We start from the raw sequence: 23,665 nt of genomic DNA on the forward strand, positions 1-23,665 counted from the left end.
TGTGCAAAACATTTCGGATACAAAAGGTTTTGTACCCCAAACAGCCCATTTTGGGTGTTTTGTAGACAAAACAAAACACCCATTTTCCAGATCCAAAAGTTTTGTATATAAAACAAAACGTCCCTGTTTCAGCTACAAAATAATTTGTTGGTTCGGGCCTCCATTTTGTGATGATCTCTGAGTCAGTCTCCATTTTGTGTTTGACATCTCTTTGAATTTCCTGGCCTTCCAGGCTTCTGACCTAAAGCATGGGCTGACCTGCTAATGATTCCCTCCTTGTTCCCCATTGGCTCTTTTGCCTCTTGCCACTCTTTAATGACCCCAGATTGGCCAGGGGAAGGGTCGAAGAAGGGGCAAGGTTGGGGGGAGTTCAAGGAGGGGTTTTCAATTCATTCAGCAAGTTAGTAGTCACCATTCTGCCTTTCTGCCTCACTGAAGAGAGAAAGAGAACTAGTTTGCAGCATTGCATGCCTCAGGTTGTCATGATGCCATGCCATTGCCTATGCCTGCCTTGTCCCCAGCCTGAGCCCAGCCTGCAAGCCTGCTATGGTTCCTGCATGCCAGCCTGGGAATGGATTCAGGGGCAGAAGAGTGGGTTGGGTGGTAGTGCCCCAGTGGGTGCCTGCCAGGCTGACACAACCCAGATTCCAAAGGAATTGGGCAAAGGGCTGATTATTTGTGATTTATTGAAGTTTATGCATCTTTAAGATTTTCCCCATAGGGAAAAATGGAGGTTTCAGCAGCCCCATAACTCCACTTGGGGGGCACCCGGGTGGCCCAGAGTGAGTGGTGGTGCAGTGCACATAGGGTGCCAACCACCCCCATAAGTTGCTAACCCATGAGGTGCTGGGTTCTGTTGTTTCTGAGGTGTTCTGAGTGTAGATTCTCTGGTAGCAAATGAGATTTTCAATGACAAGCCATGAATCCACTCTCATATGCTACCAGAGAATCTACACTCAAAACATCTCAGAAACAACAGAACCCAGTACCCCATGGGTTAGCAACCCATGGAAGTGGTTGGCACCCTATGTGCTCTACACCACCATTCACTCTGGGCCACCCCAGTGCCCCCCAAGTGCAGTTATGGAGCTGCTGAAACTTCCATAATTCCCTATGGGGAAGAACCTTAAAGACACGTGGAAAAATTTCAAAAATTCACCAAAAATCAGCCCTTTGCCCAATTCCTCTGAAATTTAGGTTCCACCCATTGGGCACTACCACCCCCACCCCATGGCTGTGTTTTAAAATCCAAAACATTTCAGATTTGGATTTTGCAGTTTTGAACAAAGAACAAAATTGGGGTGTTTCAGATTGGCTGGTTTTGAACACAGAACAAAATGGGGGTGTTTTGGATTCAGGCCAAAAACAAAACAGAAAAACAATAACACACACAACCCTACTACAATGTGCTCTCTGGGGCTGCCTTTATGTAGTTTGGAAACTACAAAATGCATTGGCTAGATTGGTCTCCAGGGTTTCTTAGACCATATTATGCCTGTTTTAAAACAATTACATTGGCTGCCAATAGTTTTCCGGGCAAAATACAAAGTGCTGGTGATTACCTTTAAAGCCCTAAACGGCATAGAACCGAGTTACCTGGGAGAGCGCCTTCTTCTGCATGATCCCCACTGCATGATCCCCACTGAGGTCTGTCTCCGGATGCCACCAGATCGCCTGACGGTGACTTGGGAGCAGGCCTTCTCTGTAGTCGCTCCTGGGCTCTGGAATATGCTCCCTATAGTCGTTCGTGATTCAACATCTTTACCTGCCTTTAAAAAAGTCCTTAAGACACATCTTTTTAGCCTGGCTTTTAGTAATTTGTGAATGTTTTAAATTGTCATTTTAATGGTTGTTTTATTCTGCTTTTATTGTATTTACTTTTGTGAACCTTCTAGAGCCTTTGGAGTCAGGTGGTATAGTAAACAAACAAACAAACAAACAAAACTTTGTTTTCTTGATGGATGAAGTAATAGAGAAACATTTTAGACTGGAACCTTATACATAGTATAGTGTTTATACAAGAAGTGGAATATTTGTAAGGATCACATCAGTGGGTCATCTAAGTTAGCACTTTTTCCCTTTCAGTAACCAGACAAGGGGAAGCTGATAAGCAGGCCATGATGGTGATATATTTCACTGACAAAAATCTTCCATTATATTATATTGCAGTGACAAATTGCTCTTCTCATTCTTATGACAATTGGCCATCAGCAGACATAACTAGAAGGGAAGTGATTGCTCCCCAAATCTCTCCTCAAAATTCTCCTTTCAGAATGTTGATGGTTAGTATTCCCAGAAATCTTGAATATTGTCCAAATTCACCTGCTTTTGGCAATCAATAATATTTGATTCAATAGTCGATAGATGAGAATTGATATTTTGCAGGATTTGACAGTTGACATGCTATGGTATGCACAGGAATAATAATAGACAATAGTATTCTACCTTCAGAAAACAACTTCCATATCAAGAAACCTTTGTGCATCTGCCATTGAAAGTCTGCGTGCTGGTCCTCACCATTGCCCACTCTGAACTGTGTGTGTGTGTCCAAGAACATATTCAGTATTCCCAGTGGCTACTCATTGCAGTTGAAGATCTGTAATGGTAGGCAAGCTGTTTTCCAGCTGTTTTTATTCAGAACTTTTGAGTGATTATCTTTTGCAGAGCCTGGACTGCTTTGGCAGCTTATTTGAAAAAAACAAAACAAAACAAATCAAAACACTGGCATTTCACTCTTGTCAGTTTTGATATCTGGCATGCAATGCTATTTGATCTTATGTCGTATTTGAGAGCTGATATGCAATGGTATTGTTTATCACACAGTGTTGAAAGATCACTTTCACTGGTGTTTAGGATCTGGCAGTGGCTGACATTCTGCGCAGTGGCATGTCAGCATTAGGGACCCGCTAGGGCTGCTGTGGAATGTGAAAGGCATCCTCCGCAGTGTATCCTGGCAGGGCAGCTGTGGGATGACTTCAACCTGCTTCTGGGCAGTTGTGCAGCAGTGCGTGACTGCTTGGAAGCTGTTTTAAACAATTTTGCAGCTGCCCTGTCAAGTTACACTGTAGGGGCTTCCTTTCACATTCTGCAGCCGCCCTGGCAGGTCCGTAATGCTGACATTCCACTGCACAGAATGTCGGCCAGTATTTGATAGATAAAGTGCAAAGACATAGTTACGGTAACATGTGGGTTGGCCCTCCCACCAGCAGAGGAATGGACATGAGAGAATTACCATATTTACCCGAATACAAGACAACTCCGATTTTAAGACAAGCCCCTTTAAAAACAGAGGTTAAATACTGGTTATATTTACCTAAAAGAAAGAAGACTCTGAATTTAAGATGATCCCCTGGTTTATAATATCAAAGAACTTGGGGGAAATATAGGATTGGATTCAGGTAAATACAGTAAGATATTTCCCTTCCCTGCCTCCATCAAAAGCTAACCTCTCTGCAGAAGATTGTCTTATTTGGCCTAACAGCCACCTGGCCTCTTGGAACGCCATCAACAGCCCTGCAGAAGAGAAAGCTGGGAGGGAGAGTTACAACCCTTCTGATCTGACCCACTTGTATTTTATATTTATTTTGTTAGCCACTGAGGCTTTCTGTTGAAAAAGAAAGGTGGGATATAATAAATAACACTTGCTCTTTCTTTACAGTTACAAAGGTGAAAGGGAGTGAAGCTGGTCTAGGAAAAAGGAGAATGCTCTTGCCTTGAGATAGGGGTTCTCAAACTTGGGTCCCTGGATGTGGGGGAACTGCAGCTCTCATCATCCCCAGGCACACTGGCTGAAAGGCATGGGAGCTGTAGTCCCACAACTCCTCCCCTAGTCTGAGGACGCCTACCTTAAGCAATAATAAATGGAGGAATGCTTTGATTATACACCATAATCATACATCCTACACAGACAATATGTAGAACACAAACTTTCAGTTTATCTCTTGCCCTGTTAATGCCATGTTTTCCAGTTAAGACCTTTGGAAATTATCTACTTATCAGTATGGAATTCTTCTGTTCTATATGCAACATCAATTTTTCTAGCATATTTCTGTCATTCGCATACTATCATTGCCAAGAAGTGGATGATAAATAATGTTAAAGTATTTGGACAAAATTATTCATTTCTCTTGGTTCAAAGAATTTTCTGTCAAGGCAGGAATGTATCTGAATTATATTGAGGATCATGTTACGTGGTGAGGAAAATGTTGGTTTTTATGTACGGTACTTTTATGTACTTTCAGTTCTATCACTATTACAATGTATGAAGATCTATTTCTATGCCTATGGCATCCAGGATAACCATTTCCCAGTAAGTAGCAATGCACACTTTTTGGTGTGTATGTGCTGTGAAGTTGCTAGCAGGACTGAGACTTACGTTGTGGTTTATATTATACAAATGATATATATTATACAAAAAACAATGTGCTAGAGTAATTATGCAGTGCTTTATCTGCTCTGGCATATGATTCGTTTCAGCAAGATCTATAATGACACTGCACCTGTAATTTTTTTCTAAAAAGAGATAATACTGTACCCTTGGCTCACTTGCTGTATGTTTCTTATTATATGAGAAAATATAAGAGTCAGTTCTCACAATATATAGGGATATGGGAAACTCAGAAATGTAAGCATCAAAACTCATTGGGCTTCCTTCAGAATTTCTCAGATGTATTATCTGAGAATGAACTCCCAAGTCTGCTTTGAATACCACTTGTGGTAACATTTTGGTTGCAATACAGCTTTTCACAAGTAGTCTGGATCTTCTCCATTTAGGGAGGAGACAAAGCAGACAACTTTGGTGCTAATGCAGCAGCACACTGACAGTGTTAACAGTCAGTGAAGCTGGATGCAGGCTACCTGCTACAGTGCCTCAGAAGGTGATGCTGGCAAGGGGAACAGGGTTGGTGTCACCACTGGGCTCTGGTCTGAGGTTTGGGTGGTGGGGTGGGGTGGGGTGGGGGCCATGTGGGTGAAGAAAGGAGGACAACAGGGGTGGTGGCAACAGCAGACTTCAGCAGACAGGTGGAGTCACACCTGCAGCAGGGGGTAGGGTGGGGGTCTGCACTTGCCATTATGTGGTGCACTTGCCACAGGAGGCCATTACCTACGTGGCCTCATGGGAGAGCTGCCCCTGCATTCACTTGCCCACAGAAATGAATGAAATGTGCAATGTGATCCCACACGTGCTTACTTAGAAGTAAATCCAGTTGAGTTTAATGGTACTTTACTCTGTAGAAAGTTTACTTAGGATTGTAGTCTTAGCTTTGGCTGGATTACAAGAAGTAAAAATAAATAAATAAACAAATAAATATAAATATAGCCTAAAGCCTCTTGAAATTACTTCAGCACTTAATAATTTTCTTAATTGCTATTATAAAGGGGTGTGCGAGCCAGCTTGGTTTGAGCTGGGCTTGACAGGTTCGGGGTCAAACTGGACCAGCCTTTGCTGGTCCGAGTTCGAGAAGAACTGGGCCGAGTTCGCGAAGAACTGGGCCCCATTCGAACCGAGCCAGCTCAGAGCTCTATTGGTAAAGGGGAACCCAGTGAGGATTCCAGGACTATACTGGTAAAGGGGAATCCCTTTACCAGTTCAGGTGGGGAGGGCTTTGCTAAGTATAGAGGGGATGGGAGGGGAGTAAATATGTACTTACAAGTATTAGTTGTGGCTGCGGCAGCTGCAGGGCCAGGGAGGTGGGGAGACCATCTCTGCTATCTTTCCCCTGAGTAGCCCGGGGCCGGCGGTGGCCCCGTTTGGGCATCTGCGCACATGCAGGGACCATTTTACTGACCTCCATGCATGTGCAGAGGCCATTTGCATGACCACGCCACTGCCACCTTCATCCCCCTGTGGTCGCCACCACAGCCATGGCTCGTACTTGTAAATACCTATTTACTCCCCTCCCACCTGCTTTATACTTAGCAAATCCTCCCTATCCCTATACTGGTAAGCCATTTGAGGTGACTTGAGCTGGGTCCACCTCAACTGGGCCAAAACCAACTGGGCCAGGTCAACTGGGCCAGGTCAGCTTGAATCTGGGTTGGATTCAAGCTGAACCGGCAAATCCAGTTTTGTGCACAACCCTACTATTACATTGTTTAGAAAGCCATGTTATTATTTAATTAATTAATTAATTAATTCGATTTATTCACTTTAGAACAAACTTGCCCAAATAAACATTAAGACAGAAGACTAAAAAAATGTTAGGGATGTTGGTTGATGAACATTAATATCAGTGGATTACCATGTAAACAAGCAGTTCTGATGGATTTTCAGTAGCAAGGCAGGGCACTGTTTCATTTAATTCAATTTGACAATGTGAGTGCTGGCAGACTCAGAGTTTTCATTGAACTAATGACTTGCTAAACACTTTTTTGCTAAACCGAACTTTCAGATTGAATTTCATGTCTATCGACATAATTACAGGAAACTTTGTAAAATAACTCTTCCACTCAATCTGCTAATTGGTCAATTAGCGAGGAAGGCATGTGTGTGAGAGAGAGAGAGAGAGAGAGAGAGAGAGAGAGAGAGAGATACACGAGAACCAAGGGCAAAGCTATAACAAAACAAGCATCTATTAAGAGAGCTAAATACACTTCTACTACTACTATAAGAAATAAATCAAATAAAACAGGTATAAAACTCTTCAATTCTAAAAAAAAAGTCAGTATAATTATACCCCTTATGAAGTATACACCCTTGTAAAGTTTTTATGCCATTATACTGTATATACATAATGATCTTTACTCTTGGTCCTAACAGCTGGAATTAGGAGCCTCCACATCTCAATAGACTCTCAACTGATTGAGGCATTTAATATATGGGGGTAGGGACGCACATGCACCATGGGTGGAGCCAGCATACACACATAATTGTATTCACTGGCTCTGCCCTCTCATTGTTCCCCCATATGCACTTGTAGAGAAGCTTGCATAGGGACCAATACATGTAGACATAAACAATGCAAAACATAGGGTACCAATCACATATTCATACCTACATTTCTAGCATTCCATGCATATAGGCTCATCTGCAGGTATATACGGCTTCTGTGAGTATAGTCTGCTTGCCAATTTTCATGTAGTATTATTTGTAAATGATTCTACTATATTTCTGTGGCTACAGTCCTCAAGCCAGTCATTTAAATGCAGCAAGGTGCAGTGAGTTGCTTCAGGCAGCATATTTGGAGGTGTGATGGATTTGGAGCCATTGGCCCTCCTACTTGCTCACCTGTGCTGCCAGTGGAAGCACCATAGAGCTACCAGCACCACTCTAGGGAACCCAGCTCTGTGGGTGGTGTGACTCCACCCATATGGTGGTATAGGTAGCTGAACTTTGTGGGCAGAAATCCCTCCCCTCTCCCTGCCTTCTCTTCTGCTTCCTCCAGAGTTGGCTTGCTACAGAGGTGGCAGGGAGAGGATGGATAGCTGTGTGCTACCAGGATGGTGAGAAGCAAAGGAGGGTTGTGGCACTCTCTTCATACTGCCCGAGCTGGGGAAGAAGAGGTGGGCATCCAGAGGCGTAACTAGGGAAAACGGCGCCTGGGGCAAGCACTGAAATGGCGCCCCCCCGCGCCCCCAACATACTACATTATACTTGGGTTTTTCCTCACAAGCGCCCCCACCAAGCCAGGCCACTGACTGGCCGCCAGGTGCCAGCAAAGCAATGGGGGCGGCGCGGAAGGGACCGCTCGTGGGGGAGGGGGTGCTAATGCGCTCCCTTGACTGCTGCAGCGCTGCTGCACTGAGCAGGAAACATTTGTATTAACAATTTAAAAAAAAATTAGAAAAACAATTTTTTGTCATGGCGGCGCCCCCCCACGTGACCAGAAAAGATGGCGCCCGGGGCATGTGCCCCCCCTGCCCCCCCTATAGTTACGCCTCTGTGGGCATCTCACCCAGCAGAGGCAGCACAGGAGGAACAGCCAGGTAAAGTGGCAGAGAATAAGTGTGTTTATGTGAGGAAAAAAGGGGACAGCATTTGGTGCCCTAGTACTTCAGGGATCAAAGTGTCTTGGGCTGCTTCCCTTGATAGACTTATGTTTGAACTAGCATGAAGCAAGAAGAAGGTAATGAATTACGTGTTGAATATGGAGTTCCAGTGCATTGACCTTTTGCACCGACTATCCTAATGACCACTAGGGGTATTGGGTCTCTTTACCTGTCCCTACTTCCCTGTACTCTATGACCCCTGCTTTGACTCCTGTAGTGAGTCAGTCCTCTTCCTTTCCTCTGAGAGAGAAGATGGAGATATCTCTCTCTCTCTCTCTCTCTCTCTCTCTCTCTCTCTCTCAATCCCTAACTATTCATTAAGTAGCTGATAGATAGGATAGGTCTCTCCTATCTCAAATGTAATTTAGTTCAGACTCTACAGTGATCTCCATGCGTGTTCCTTAAATAGCTGCAACAACTAATCTGCACTCTGTAACTGGAGTGGTAGCTTCCTTGGCACTTTGCTAAATAATCATTAACCCAAATATTAAGGTGTCACTCTTTAATCAGAAAAAGATGTTTGGAATTTCCATGGCTGATTAGGGTACATGGATCATTCTGTGACTGGAAAGGGCACCAAACCTGCTTGTTAGTGTAGACCAGGAATGCTCTTGTGTTTTTTGACTACAGATCTCTTGGGCTTCACATACCCTTAAAAGCTTCTACATTCACCAAGTGTCATTATCATTGTCCTGAGATAATTGGGTTTTTAAAAGAAATTAAACTAAAAATCAAAATCAGAAAATGTAGCTGCATGTTTCTGCAAGCTTCTCACCCTCACCACTTTTTTACCCTGGGAGATAAAATAACATCTGTTAGATAAAATACACATACTGTATCAGCTTTGTTTTAATAATAACCTAAGAATACGTTTTTTATTCAGTATTATGAATGATGGTTTGAGAAAGTATTTTTTGTGCCAAACACAAATCTAATAAACGCCCCACTCCCTTAGGGAGAAAGAAGAGAGCAAGTTGGATCCCATACCTTAGAGACGGCTAAGTCTCTAAGGATGAAATTGGATCTTTTGAGAGACTTGGAGTAGGCATTGTGAGCCAGTTCAATTCAAGCTCGGCTTGACATTGAACCGGCCCGGTTTGGGTGCCCAGAGTTCAAACCAGACCACTGTCCCTTGATCTTAAGAACCAGTTTGTGGACCTATTCAGGTATACTTGTAAAGGGGAATCTGGTGAAGATTCATCTTTACAAATAAAGGGGAATTCTCAAACATAAGGTGTGGGGGGTGGGGAGCAAAATTACCTTCAATTTAAAGACCATGGTGGCAGTGTTGGTGGAGAATCTCAGGAGGTGAACCCCCGATGGCCTCCCAAATGATAGCCTGGGCCAGCTGCAGCCCAGTTTGAACCTCTGTGCATGTGTGAAGGCCATTTTTGTGACCTCTGCGCATGCGCAGAGGCCATTTGCATCACTACACAAATCATGTGGTGATGTAAATGGCCTCTGAGGATTCATGGAGGTCACAGAAATTGTCTCTTTATGTGTGCAGAGGCCAAAGCTGGGCTGCAGCTGGCCCGGGCTGTCATTTGGGAGGCTAGTGGGGGGCTTGGAGGAGCCCCCGCCACCGGCCCCAAAGACTTGCCACCACCACAGGCTTTAAATTAAAGATAATGTTGCTCACCCCCTGCCTTATGTTAGGGAATCCCCCTTTAGTTGTAAAGGGGAATTCTCACCAGATGTCATGTGATGTCATGTGGTGATATCATGTGTGATGATGTCATATGTTGTGCTGAAAATTACCAGGAAGAGAGGAGCAAAAGACAGAGCTGTGCTGACTGTATGTCTTATCCTAACATCTAATAAAACTTTACATGATCCTTTAGTCATTTGTTGACGAGTACTGAAATACCCACATAAAAATAATAGAGGTTTATTTCCTTACTATGGACTATCTCTTTTTTGCTATCTCTCTTTGTTTATCCACTACTAACCTACTGCCAAACCCCCAACTTTCCTGTGTTTCTTAGAAGTCTGAAATGCTCTCCCATCACAGTATAATTGACTTGCAAACCCAGGCCCAAATAGGGCACGCATAGCTGGAAAAAACAGGGCATGCGTAGCTGGAAAAAAATAGGGTCACTTTATTGAATATTTACAAAACCTGCAATGAGGAATCTTAATTAAAGTGTGGGTATCCCCTATGTGGGACAATCTCACATAGGCGGTGTGCCCACAGGAGGGCGAAGGACCAAACTTTGATTTGACTTGGTACCCAGTCCGAACGTCTTCTCTACCACGAGGTTACCCCCGTCGAGGAGATTCATGCCAGTCCACCTCAACTCAGGTCGCGAGGCACTGAGCGGTGTTCGCTAGTATGCATTCAAGTAGGAACAGATCCAGGCTGAGAGTCACGAGATCACCAAGCCTTCCTCCGTATTCCCACTCACCATAACTGTCCTCCAGCCCAACACTAATGTAAATTAACCTACCTTGACCTGCAATCATCTGTGAAGTGACCAATTAAGCCCAGGGACTGCCAATTAAATCAGTGAGAAGTAGGCAAAAAAGGCCCCAACATTAGCCAATCAGTTGAGACCAAACAAATTCCTACTTGTCCCCAGTGAGAACCAGAATATCCCTCACTGAGTCCAGGGGTGGACAGGAGGGTTCTTGCTCATAGAGCAACTGAAAGACAGAGCAAAGGAGCCGACTGCTTATTCAGCTGCTCCTTGCACGTGATTGGTCCACCGGTGTCATGTGCTGGGGAACTAAAATGGCAGCCCACATGCCCGTCTCTCGGGCCGGGCCCACAACTCCGTCCCCCACTTATCCCATATACCTGCTAATGCAGGGAAAGGGGTAGAGAGTGGCTTTCTGCTCTCTTTTCAATAAATTATGGAAAACTCATTTTTTCCTTTTGTCTTTCCTTCACAACTACTTCTGTATTCTTCTGTGCTCCTGAATTCCCCTTCCATATGTGTAATGTCTTATAAGGTTTTTATTTTGTGTCTGCCTATTATAGCAATACATATAGTACAGATTATGACAAATTATGACCATGAATAGACTGCTTAAAGCATGTTTACTTATTTGAATTTCTACACGACCCATTAAAGGCAATCTAAGTGTTAGTTTGTGATGAACACAATCAGGATTAAAAAACAGTTTTAAAAAATTCATTGGATGTGTTGTCAATCATAAGCATAGTAGGAGAAAAACCTCAGACTAGAGCATTTACTTATTTGAGTTGTGGAAAAGGGACACTCAGAGCCAGAAAATGTCAAATCTTTTAGCCTGCTTTAGCTTCTGCTTTCAAAAGTATTTATTGATCTTGCCATTATCATAAAAAGCATCAGCAGGTGAAGTGAGGGAGACTTGATGTGATCAGATAACATTATAAAAAATTATGAGGATAAAGCACACATGGAATAACTATTTTGGAGTTTTTATTGTTTGCTACTAATTTGTGGCTGCTGGCCAGAACAAAGCATCTGTCATCCCTTGCCACCTCCCCCATTTCTCCTGTTTTTTGTTTTGGTTCCCGGCCTCATGGGAACCATAAAAAACCCGTTTTCCCCGGCCTCCTCCTCCCTTCCACCTTCACCTCTGGCCAGGCCTCCTCCTCCTCCTCCCCCCTCCAGGTCCATTTGCCAAAGTCTCACGAGAGTCCAAAATCCCCTCTTGCAAGACTTCTGATGAGATCCACGATCTCAGGCTCAGATGGAGTTGGAGCAGGGAGGAAAGAGGAAGGAGGAGGAGGAAGCTCCGGCAATTGGCAGCCCAGAGTCTCCTCCTCAGAGGCCAGGTCTGGCCCTATAAAACCCTTGCTCACAAGATGCACTGCGTTTGAGCGTGTGAAGACTCTGAGAAGGCAGAGAGCTGTTGCTTGATTTCTTCAGTTTTCTGGCCCCTATTTCTTTTGAGAGAGCGGTGACCTTGCTTTTCAGAGTTATTTCTCCTATATTCCTTGCAGAACAGCATCACATTTCATTTGAAAGTACATTTGCTTTTCATTGATATCTTCTCCGGTTTAGCCCCTATAGGGTCTGATTTCACAGACTTCGCTTTTCAAAGTTTTCTTCAGTTTATACAGAATAGGATCTGATTTCCTTTGAGAGCACAGACTTTGCTTTTCAGAGCTATTTCTCCAGCTCATATTCCCTGCAGAATAGAGTCTGATTTCATTTGAGAGAGCATTCGCTTTTCAAAGCTATTCTCAGATTAATATTATAATCCCTACAGAGTATGGTTTCATGAGAAAGAGCACTGACTTTGCTTCAGAGCTATTTCTTCAGTTTATATTGTAGTCCCTGCAGAATAGGGCCTGGTTTTAGAGCACGGGCTTTGCCTTTCAGGGCTGTTTCTCCCATTAATATTATCAATATAACCACACAATAAGGTCTGGATTATGAGTGCAGAGCTTGCCTTTCAGAGCTGTTTCCCCAGTTCATATTATCAGTATACCCTCAGAACAGGGTGTGGTTCAAGAGTGCAGAGCTTTCCTTTCAAAGCTGCTTCCCCAGTTCATATTGTCAATATACCCACTGAACAGGGCCTGGTTTTCAGAGTGTAGGCCTGGTGAGTGGGGGAGTGGGGAGTGAAACAAACAAGCAAACAAACAAATAAATAAAATAAATAGAAATTAACATCTACTCAAGTTCATAACATTAAAAAAAAAGATAGCAGCAGCATACTTTAAAAAGTCATCAAGCTTAGAGGCCACAGGAAGCTTGGTTATAAAAGAAACATCTCCACTAACAGTCTATACGCTCTGACTAGGAAGACCTGATGGATTTCATTTGGAAGGAAGTTCCAAAATACAGATGTACTTTTGTTAGGTTCCAGTCCATGTCAATGTCTCATCCAAAGACTTTTGATCTCTATCCGTTTTTCCTATCTATATATAACTAGTATTTTTAAGCCCGTTAAAATAATGGGCGCTAGTCCCTTTTTTTTTGTTGTTTCCTTTATTCCTTCTCCCTCTCTCTTTCACCCTCCTTTCCTTTTTTCTTTTTCTTTTTCTCTCTCTCTCTTTCACTCCTTCCTTTTCTCTCCCTCTTCCTCTGTTTCCTTTCCTTCCTTCCTTCTCTCTCCCTCTCTCTCCTTTCCTTCCTTTCTTCCACCTCTTCTCACTCCCATCTTTCTGTTTTCTTTCTCTTTTCCTCTTTTCTTTCTTTAATGGGCTCGCTCTTTGGGGCTGGCTGCTCCTCCCTCCCCTCTGTCTTTTTTTTTGTCCTTCTCCCTCATTCCTTTCTCCTTTTTCTTTCTTCTTCCTTCTTTCCTTACTTCTCTCTTTCCTACTTTCCATCCCTCCCTCCTTGTTTCTTTTGTCCTTTTCCTTCCCTTCTCTCTCTTTTCTCTCCTTCCTTCTTTCCTTCTTTCCATCTTTCTATTGTCCTGTCTCCCTCCCTCCCTCCCTCCTTCCCCCCCCCCTCTCTCTCTCTGTCTTTGCCTTCCTCCCTCAGTCCCTTGAACGTAATGCTGAGGAGGTATCTTTCTTCGCTTCCCTCCAACTTACTTTTTGGCAGACCATGCAGACCTGCCCATTGTACCATGCACTTTTTGTACTTAAGTCTGCTAGAATAACTACTTTAGCTTTTTAAAAATGCAGGACAGAATTATTTTTTTTAAAAAAAACCAACGCAACATAGCAAAATTAAACATGGGAGGGGGGCAGCGCTACTTCTCACCACAAAAGCCTCAGTTGAGAGGTGAGGGGATAGAGTTCTTTTGGACACTCCCTCCTCCCGTCAGACTGAATTTGCTGTTGCTGGTTTGATCTGGGACATTCTCCTCAGTCTTATGGTATGGATTTAGGCTTGGGGGGGGGTTGCTGTTTGTCAGCAATGTTTGTCAGCCGGGTTTTTTTAAGTTGAGGACTGCTTGCATATGGATACAAAGGGGAGGGACCAAAATGTTATGGAACAGAAAGGGCAGCCGCTGTAGGTTTGTGACACTTGCATGCAGCATTCAAATGTATACATTTGATAAGGGCAGTGGCCTTATTATCCATAACATCTTGGGGGGCAGCTGTGCAGGTTGCTGCAAGAGAAACAGGAAAGAGCCTTCCAGCATCACCTTTCTCAGCAGAACCTGAGGACACGTGCAGCAGCCACTTTGCTGCGCTAAAGCGAAGCAGATCTCAGTGTGAACACTGTGTACGCTCTAAATAAAACAAATGCGTTTGTTTAGCAAGGGGAGAGCAACTGTCCCTCTTCAGCCCACCACAGCATCCCTCTCAGAGGCTGTTGTGTTGCTTCTTAAATTGTGCCTTTGGGACAGGAACCATTTTCGTTTTATTATGGCGTCTTGTTCTATTTTCCTGCGTAAGCCACTTTGATAACTTTATTTGAAAAGCAGTATATACAGTTCAACATATCAGGTCTGCTCAGTGCCAGGATGGGGCCCCATGTGTGCTGTCTTGAGTTCCGTCACACTCAAGTTGCTGTTTTGGCGGGCGGGGGGTGTAGTGCTTAATGCAAACTTTTTGTGTGTGTGTTCCTTGCAACCGTCCGGACCTGGCGTCGCTGTCAATTATTACCCACCCGCCTCTGCTGTCACTGGCCTCCCCGGTCCATGCTTCTTATTCGTTTTAGCAGCAGGGCTGGTCCCGCCGCTGCCGCCTCTGCCCTCGCTGGTTTCTGCTTGTAATTGTTTGTTTTTGCGGCAGGGCTGGTTCCGTCGCTGCCGTCTCTGCCTTCCCCTGGTCTCCGCTGCTCCTCATTCAGGCTGGTTCCGCTGCTGTCGCCTCTGCCCTTCCCGGTCCCCGCCTCTCTTTCTTTTGCGCTCTAATCTCTAATTTTTTTGTCGCCATTATGTTTCCGCTGCTGGTCGGGCCGGTCTGTTCTCCCCGCTCTAATCTCCCCGCTGCTTCAGTTTTTTACTCCCGCCATTGCCGTTTCTGCTCTCCCGGTCCCCCCGCGGGCCTGTCTTTTTACTCTTTTCTCCCCGCCATTTTTTTTTGTTCCCTGCTGCCGCCTCTGCTCTCCTGGTTCCCCCACTGCCGCCTCAGCCCTCCCAGTTCTCCCGCTGCCGCCTCTGTCCTCCCGGTCCCCCTGCTGTCGCTCAACATGGCCGCCCGTGTCTGGGTGGCCGTATCTTTCTCGGACATTCTGGGCATGCGCTCTGCGCATGCCCAGAATGGCCGAGAAAGACACGGGCCGGAAAAGGACACGGGATCACGCTCAAGGCTTTTATTATAGAGGATATATATAAGACGGAGTATGATTTCTCTAGTATTTGCTATGATATTCCTGACTTGTGGCATGATATATCCAACAAACATGGGCATGTGGTATTTTCACTTAGCTCCCATGCCTTCCCATGCCTGTAAAGCACAGGCCATGCTACTGGACATATCTGTCTTTAAATCAGAAGGACTGAACTGTACTGGACAGTAACAACATGAAAAGTTGTGATCAAAGTATACTGTAGAAGTTTTCATGCCACCCAGTGTCCAGAGTCCATTTTGCCAGTACTCATAGAATTTGGAAAATAAGAATTATATGCTGAATAATACAAAGAGTGTTTTGAGCTTAGGGGGACTGCCAAAAAATGATAGGTTTCAGCCCCTCTTAGAGAGGCTGGAGTCTGCCCAGCCCCTTTCAGGAGGTTTTGGCTGAGGCTACCACTGAGATCCATAAAGCTGCCTGGCAAAACATTACAGAGATATGCTTTGTGGTTATTGCTTGTTATTGATTTCTTCAATATGAAATACATACAAATCTTGCAGGTCTCCATAGCACTCTTGCGAATGAAATGCTGTGACATTAGAGCCCTTCTGAGATATTCAGTGAACATGGGGCAGTAGGGGAAAATTGGGATCACCCCCCACTGTCCCTCCCCCCCTCAACCTCTATCCATTCATGTAATTGTCTTTACAGAGACTACGTACACACATGTTATAAACACATAGATTCTCCATGTGATCTGTACTCCTTATTTTGCAAGGTTTCTGATTGTGTGGAAAGTGATTATATAGCAGCACATATATGTTGTATGTACATTGCTTTATACAAACAATCAGATGAAGGCATGAGAGTCAGCAGTGGGAACAAAATGCACAATCCCTATCCACCCCCATCCATGTGATTATGTCAGTCTCAAAATCTTGAGTATTTCTTTGTTTTCATTATACTTTTGTGGTGATTTGGAAGCAGCTGGAAGTTTCCTACAACTTCTTAGTTTTTTTCCAGCTCTGGAGGGAAAGGCAGAGCTGGTTAAAAGGATAAAAGGAAACTATTTCAGTATCTGGCAGGCATGAACAGGTGATACAAATGATGATGTATGAATAACATCATTGGGGGGAAAACTAGGAAACCTATAAATTACTGCAGCACAATATTTAAAGGGCCCACTTTAGCATTTCTCTTCTCATACCACGATGGGGCAGCATTATCAAAGCAAAGCCATGCTTGCTCAACTTCTGGTGGTAGATCCTTGGTCTAATAGAATAGAAGTGTCAGACTAGATAACAAGAGACCCGAAATGTCTGGCATAAGATGCAGTCCATGGAATTATTCCATTTGCATTCCAGTACTTGCAACAATTTACTTTAGAAAAATCTCAAACGGATAAATGCAGAGCAGTGAATAAGGTTTTGATATAGTCCAATTTCTAAAGAAAGGAAGCTAATAATGCTTAATGTTTTAACATTTTAAATTTTGTTTTAATTTGTATTGTTTTGTTATAAACTTCCCAGAGACAAATGTTTTGGATAGTATACAAATGAGTTAAATAAACAATAAAGGAAGATTTATTAAAGAAATATTCAGTATCCCCCCCACCCCACCATACTGCAATTTGCCTTGAATCCCTTCATAGTAGAAAGCTTTGGGCTTTCTTTATTTCATGAGGCTGTACCTCTCCTGGGACAAGGAGATCAAGACAGGCTCCAACTTGCCATGATTCAGCCTACTGCAAGGGTTCTCAAATTTGGGTCCTCATATGTTGTTGGACTACAGCTCCCATCATCCCCAGCCACAGTGGGATAATGGGAATTGTAGTCCTGCAACATACAGGGACCCATGTTTGAGAACCCCTGACCTACAGCATCTGGAACCCATTCCCTCTGTTTCATAAAGAATTTAAAGTTTTGGTGTGGGGGAGTTGTCATTGCTTGATTAATTAAGGATGCTGATTAATCTTTATGGGTAAAGGGGGAACATATATATTTTCCATTTACTCTTCAATATATTTGCTTTGGACTAATAAGTGAATAAATTTCTGTACACTGAGCTAGTCTTTCTGATCTCAGGAAATGCGCAGAAGAAACTTGAATATTCAATATTTTAAAGCCCTTAAGATACCAAGGGGATAAATTGTACAGGAAACGAAAAACTATAAAGTTGCCATGGAATAGCTGGAGATCTAAAGCACTTCCCACTTCAGGAGCCAAGACACTTCTCATGACAAAAAGCCAAAGCTCTAAAGACAAAGTAAACACCCATTCTGCCCTGAGACCCCGAGGAACCAGCCCCTGGCAGAATTATGTTTGTAGTTTGAATACAAGTTTTCAGAACTCAAATACTACAGGCCTATCAAGGGAAGAAGAAGAAGAAGAAGAAGAAGAAGAAGGAGATCAATTTTAATAGAATCAAAGGAGAGCAAAGAATGAGAGAGGGGAAACAAGACTGCTGTGTCAGGAAGGAAAATTTGTGACCCAGCTTCTTGGGTTGAAACATTTGGTCACATTTCTGTGGTACATATTTTCAGCTTAGCCTGAATTACTTTTGCAGAATTATCCTGGTCTATCCATTTATTTTAAGGCACATGTTTAGTTTAGCTGAAGTCTTAAGGATTCTTTGGGAGAATGAGCAGACAAGTGTGGAGGAATTTAATTTATTAGAAGTGCATTTGACTCAGGCTGAGAATGATTCAACAGTCATTTGCTGCATGTAATATTAAACGAAAAGCATAATAATGTGACAATTATAGGGCATCATATAACTGAATCATATCAAGAAGAGCACCAGGGTAAACCTTGGGCTTCCATCTCACTTCTGCAACAAATTTACTGTAATGCGGGACAGAAGGAAATTAGTTCCCCCCCACCCATTTCTAGTGCCTCAGACTGGCTCTATCCATCAGTTTAACTGAAGTGAATCAAACCCCCTTATTCTTCATTTCCTGCCATTTTCTGGCTCACCTCTTTAATCCTATCTAGCCTCTGTGCAGGAGATGGAGGAAGAAGCTAGCTAGGATATCAGCATCATTATTTCCCGACACACCACCTAATGAAACCAAGAATGCTGCATTATGGCTAGATATTTCATCTCATAATTGATGACAAATGTGGATCTTACTGCATTCACCAGTTTTATTTGCAGAAACAAAATCCGACTTGCTTTCCGTGGAACTACAAAGAGTACTGGGGACAGAGCAGTAGATCACAGTCTCATTGGGCTACATCCAGCTGCTGCTTAAGCCAACAATATCTAATGATGATCAGGTGATTATGAAAAGCAACAACAAAACTGACAACACAACTAGCTTGCAAAATGAATCCAGGAGATTAATCTCCACTGGCATTCACTCCACGATATGTCCCCCTGCCCCGCCCCCCGAAAGGAAAACAACACAGATTTGCAAGAAAGAGCCATTAGCAGCTCCTGCTCACAGATCTTTCTCGCATAAAGATGGATTTCTTATTTCAACTGAATGCTAAATTGGACATGACAAAACACATTTATATGGGGACTTTTTTATGAAGGTGCAGGATAGAAATCTTTAAGATAGATAATAAAACAGCAATGCAAAATGTGAATATTCTGTGCACAGTGCAGCGTCTATACATGAATGGATAACCAAGAATACCACAGCACCCATTCCTTGATGAAGTGGAGGTGGATGGGCTGGATGGGAATATGGGAGACATGCACAAACTCCCCAGTCCCCATAATGGTCCAACATACTAAGTGACTGTGCACACATGCCAGCAAGGGAGGGTTAGGGAGATACTCTGTGGAAATTCCTCTGGGCATTGAACCCACATGAGGAAGGATCTTGCTCTGTATAAATACTATTCCTTTAAATTGCTCTCATGTCTGAAAACCTAATATAGGTTTCATGGATGCATGCAACGTAAGGGTGAGTTTCTAGGGGTGTGTCCGAACCGGTCTGGAGGCCATACTAAAGGCCTCTGAACCTCCAGACCAGTTCGGACTTGGCCGGTCCGGGTCCGGGTGGGGGGTCCCCCTTTAAGGGCGGGGAGGGCTTGCTTACCCCTCCCACCTCTTTGCCCCTGCCAGAGGCCGTATTATACCTAGTAAATGGGGTGTTGGAAACCAGCCGCCCCCGCCGCGAGCGGATTAGGGACAAAATTTAGCAAAGTACTGCCGTCCCCCGCCCCCCCCTTGAATGCTCACCGCATTGTTGCTAAAAAAAAGAGAGGAGCCCACCGAACAGAGCTCCTCTCTTGGCAAAGTCTGTGAAACAACTGAGGCCTGGGGCGCGCGTGCGTGATACGACTTCTAAAGGAACTTCCGCCGGAGGCCCGGTCTACCCGGTGGGACAAGGCCGGGTAGACCGGGCCTCCGACGGGAGTTCCTTTAGAAGTCGTATCGCACACGCGCGCCCCAGCCCTCAGTTGTTTCACAGACTTTGCCGAAAGAGGAGCTCTGTTCGGCGGGCTCCTCTCTTTTTTTTAGCAACAATGTGGTGAGCACTCGGGGGGGCGGGGGGCGGGAGGGCGGGAGGGCGGCAGTACTTTGCTAATTTTTGTCCCTAATCCGCTCGCGGGGGGGGGGGGGCGGCAGGGGCGGCTGGTTTCCAGCGCCCCATTTACTAGGTATAATACGGCCTCTGGCGGGGGCAAAGAGGCGGGAGGGGTAAGCAAGCCCTCCCCACCCTAAAAGAAAGGCCCCCCTTCCGTCCTGGTCCGGACTGCTCCAGACCATGCACATCCCTATGAGTTTCTGTGTCCATTTTAAAAAGATTTTCTAATTACAAGTTTAGATATCTCTGTCATTCTTTAATGGTTAATGTTTCTATAAATACACCCCAGATGTGTTGAAAAGAGATGGAATTCAAGCAATTTCTAAGTCATGATTAAAAATATCATAAAATAAATAAACTTGTCCTAAATTAGAGATCCACCTAATGGTGCAGCAGGGAAATGACTTGACTAGCAGCCAGAGATTGGCAGTTCGAATCCCTGCTCGTGTTTCCCAGACTATGGGAAACACCTATATCAGGCAACAGAGATATAGGAAGGTACTGAAAGGCATCATAACATACTGTGCAGGAGGAGGCAATAGTAAACCCCTCCTGTATTCTACCAAAGACAACCACAGGGCTCTGGGGTCACCAGGAGTTGACACGGACTTGACGGCACACTTTACCTACTTGAAATTAGAGAAGGATCTAGGACAACTGACAGTACCCATACAGGGCTGGTTTGTCCCTGTCTCTTTAATACTCTGTCTATTTAAAACGCACTCTCCCCATGGACCATCATCTAATAATCTTTAATGTTACTTTCACATTGTATTAAAATCTCGTGTTGAGGGGAGATTCAGATGAACCACCCTCCCCTGCGCAGTGGCCATGTGCATGCTGATGTCACGTGCAAGCTGCTGGGAGCAGCACTGCAGCCGTGTGTGGCCTTTTGAACAGTGATGCCCAGAAAAGCGATGAGGCAGCAGAGGAGCCCATAAAGTCCTGCCTTCCTGCTTTTTAAAGGAACCAGGCCCTACCTGAGGTTTCAAGGTGCCATTTTTCGTCTGAATGCTGAACTGCAGCCCCAGTGAGCTCTAACCAGAGTTGAGAGAGGAAGCTCCTCCCCTGCTCCGGCTGTGATTGGCTGTGGGATTGTCTGTCCTTTGTTCCAGAAGGAAGTCAACACAGCCAGTTCCCCGTCCTCTCTGCAGTCTCCCTGACTGTAGCTGGGGTCCTGCCAGTTATGTCCAAATGTGGACAGGTAACCACACCAGGCCCGGTGGTGGGGGGCAGACCTGTGGTTCTGCGTTATGCACAAATGCGGCCATAGTGAAAGGGAGGCACTGGGAATGCAAATTTTCATTCTGGCTATTTGCATTACAAGCTGACCAAGGCAAGAAGAGCCTCATGTGTGAAAAGAAACATCAACGGATCAGGGAAATTCCTAGTCAGGATGGGCACTGGCCTAGATAATTAATTGGCCTAACTCAGTATATGGAGTTGAAAATAATTAATCCACTGAGATGCAAAATCAACAGACACTTAACTGAATAAACCAAAGACAAGGAAGTGGCCAGAAATAAAAACTCATTCTGGCCCATGAAAATGAGAGCAGCATCTAAATATAATTCAAATTCACTGGACAGCTTGGCTAAACATCTTATAATATTATGATGTTTGTAGTTTAAAAAAATGTTGGAGTGATAGGTAGCACTCTTGATGTATTATGGATTATAGATTTCTTACATGTTGGTGAGACTGTAGGGAATGAAAACAATTCTAATTCGGAGTGGAAGGATAATTCAGAAAGATCTGGAAACAAGTGGGACATTGTTTCCTAGGAAAGTGCTTCTGAACATGAATGGGCAAGTTAGTTCCAACAATATTAAGATGGTGTTAATATGCTTACTGCCAGAATGTTGATAACAAAGCCTGAAATAATCCTGTGAAAACATCCCCTCCCCATCTGTATTTGGTATCTAATCTGGGATAAAATCATAGACAAAGGTCTCAGATCTAGAATTCCTAAACAAAAACATAACATCTTTAAAAAGTCATATTTTTGAACCTATGAATTGAATTACATTCAAAAGAAAACACATTTGCCTCTGAATTCATTTAGAGATAGGTTTCTCTTGAAACACTTCACAATAACTTTAAAAGGTTTTGCTATTTCAATAGAAATAATAATAATTAGCAATCACATTTTATCACATAGAAGGTTTGGCACATTGGAATAAATTGACTGGAACTAATAAGGATCTTGGCGAACAGATGGCCGCATTTGCATGTAACATGAAACCATAGTTAAATAAGGCAGGAATTGGCATCTGTGTACGCCCAAATGCATGATTTTGCAATTTTGCGGCAAAAGTGACCTGCACTGTGGTTTCCCTTGCCAAACTCCAACTTGAACCTTCAGTTTGTAGTGAGTTTGACTGCCCCAACCAGAGGTTTTGCAGCGGCAGTGTTATGTCTGGATATGGATGCGGTCATAACCACGGTTTCGTGCTGTTTCTGGAACTATTTTCTTGGAGAAGGCAGCCCAAGATCGTGCCTCTTCCATGTCTGTGGCACTTCTCGCTGGCCGCCTCTCTGAGCACTTGCTTCCACCCAGGGATTCTTGAATGGCTCAGGTCTATTTTTGTACAATGATGTTGGGGAAGGGGGCCCCAGCCCCTTGGGGTAATGTGGGTGGTTCCTAGGCTTATTCATGAGAAGAGCCTTGCAGCAGGACCAGCACTGCCTCCAGTGAAAAGACTGATTCTACATGTGTGATGATGATGGATGCTGCTACTGAGTGGACCACTCTCTCATGAAAAGGGAAGGCCATGGGGAAACTCATTCACAATTAATGAGGAGAACCATCTGGGGGGAAAGTGGGATCAGGCTGAATGGCTAATAATGTTTAATGAAAGCCCTTCTCCCACAAACCACTCCCTTACGAGAGTGTTAGGCCACAGAGATGTGCAGGCAGGCCACATTGTAGATACTGTCTAGTCTGGTTGCTTCACAGAAGCAAACCATGGAGATGGGTACCCTGGCAACAACTCTCCCAGTCTTGGTGACTGCCACAAGGAAGCAGTCCAAGCAGGCCCTCTGCCAGTCCAGTCACCCAGCGGGATATATGCATTATTATTTTTGCCTGGCATGGCGACCCCACTCTCCTTAGGACACTGGGGCTCCCCTCTCCTCCGATTCCCCAGGGCAACAGAGCTGCATATGCCATAATGCTGGTCCAAACCCGATAAATTTGAATGAGTGTGTACAATCCTGCCGGATGGCCTTACCTCTGAAGATGTGACCATGAGGCCGGCCACAGAGGTGAGAACAGGCTGCAGCTGGGAGGAGGCAGAGGGAGATCAGCGGAAGGGCGAGGGAGCTTCCCGCTGAGCCCCAGCAGGTTGCGGCAGCCCCAGGTGCCGGCCATGAAGATGGCAGCGAGTATGCCGAACCCTGAGAGGGCTGGCAGGGAGGCACGTGGAGATGACATTGACAGCGCACCTCCCGAAAGGAGAGGGTCCGAATGGGAGGATGGAGGAGGAGGAGGAGGAGGAGGAGGAGGAGGAGGAGGGAAGGCAGATGAGAAATCAGTGGGAGGGGAATAAAGAGGTAAGTTGGCCCCATAACTGGGGACAGGCAGTGCATATCATGTAGAGAGGCTTATAAAGGGCTGGCCAAGAATGAGAAGGAGGCTGGTGGTGAATACTGAGAACCAGAGAGGCCAGAATGGACAGCCAGGGATGGAGGAGGAACCGCATGAAACTAAACTTCCTCTCCATCTCCACTGCCAGGTCTACAAGTGCTCCATCAGACTGGGTCAGGCTGGAGAAGAGGCGCATAGCCGGACAGAGTGTAAGATCTGTCCCTGGTCCTGGTGTTTCTCCAGTCTTCCCAGCCGGCAACGCCCAGACACATGGAGCATCAAATTCTCCTTTGGGTGCATCAAAGGCTACCATGGAAAGGAGGGGGTCTCTGTGCAAAAGTTCTATTATTAACCGGAAAGAACTCAAGTGCCCCCCTGTTTGGATGGCTCAACTCATGAGTGTTCAGTCCAAAA

General features: G+C 44.6%; 1 long non-coding RNA gene across 1 annotated transcript in view; it reads right to left on the reverse strand.

Annotated features, from left to right (window-relative positions):
- The window catches only part of LOC128340462 (uncharacterized), a 39,893-nt gene extending 19,164 nt beyond the window's left edge, over positions 1–20,729 (reverse strand). Inside the window, exon 1 of the long non-coding RNA XR_008313732.1 lies at positions 20,643–20,729. This is a non-coding gene — a long non-coding RNA (uncharacterized LOC128340462). The remainder of the gene's footprint in view (positions 1–20,642) is intronic.
- Between the last annotated feature and the right edge of the window lie 2,936 nt (positions 20,730–23,665).

The sequence above is a fragment of the Hemicordylus capensis genome, chromosome 1 (assembly GCF_027244095.1).
Source record: "Hemicordylus capensis ecotype Gifberg chromosome 1, rHemCap1.1.pri, whole genome shotgun sequence".
Lineage (NCBI taxonomy): Eukaryota > Metazoa > Chordata > Lepidosauria > Squamata > Cordylidae > Hemicordylus > Hemicordylus capensis.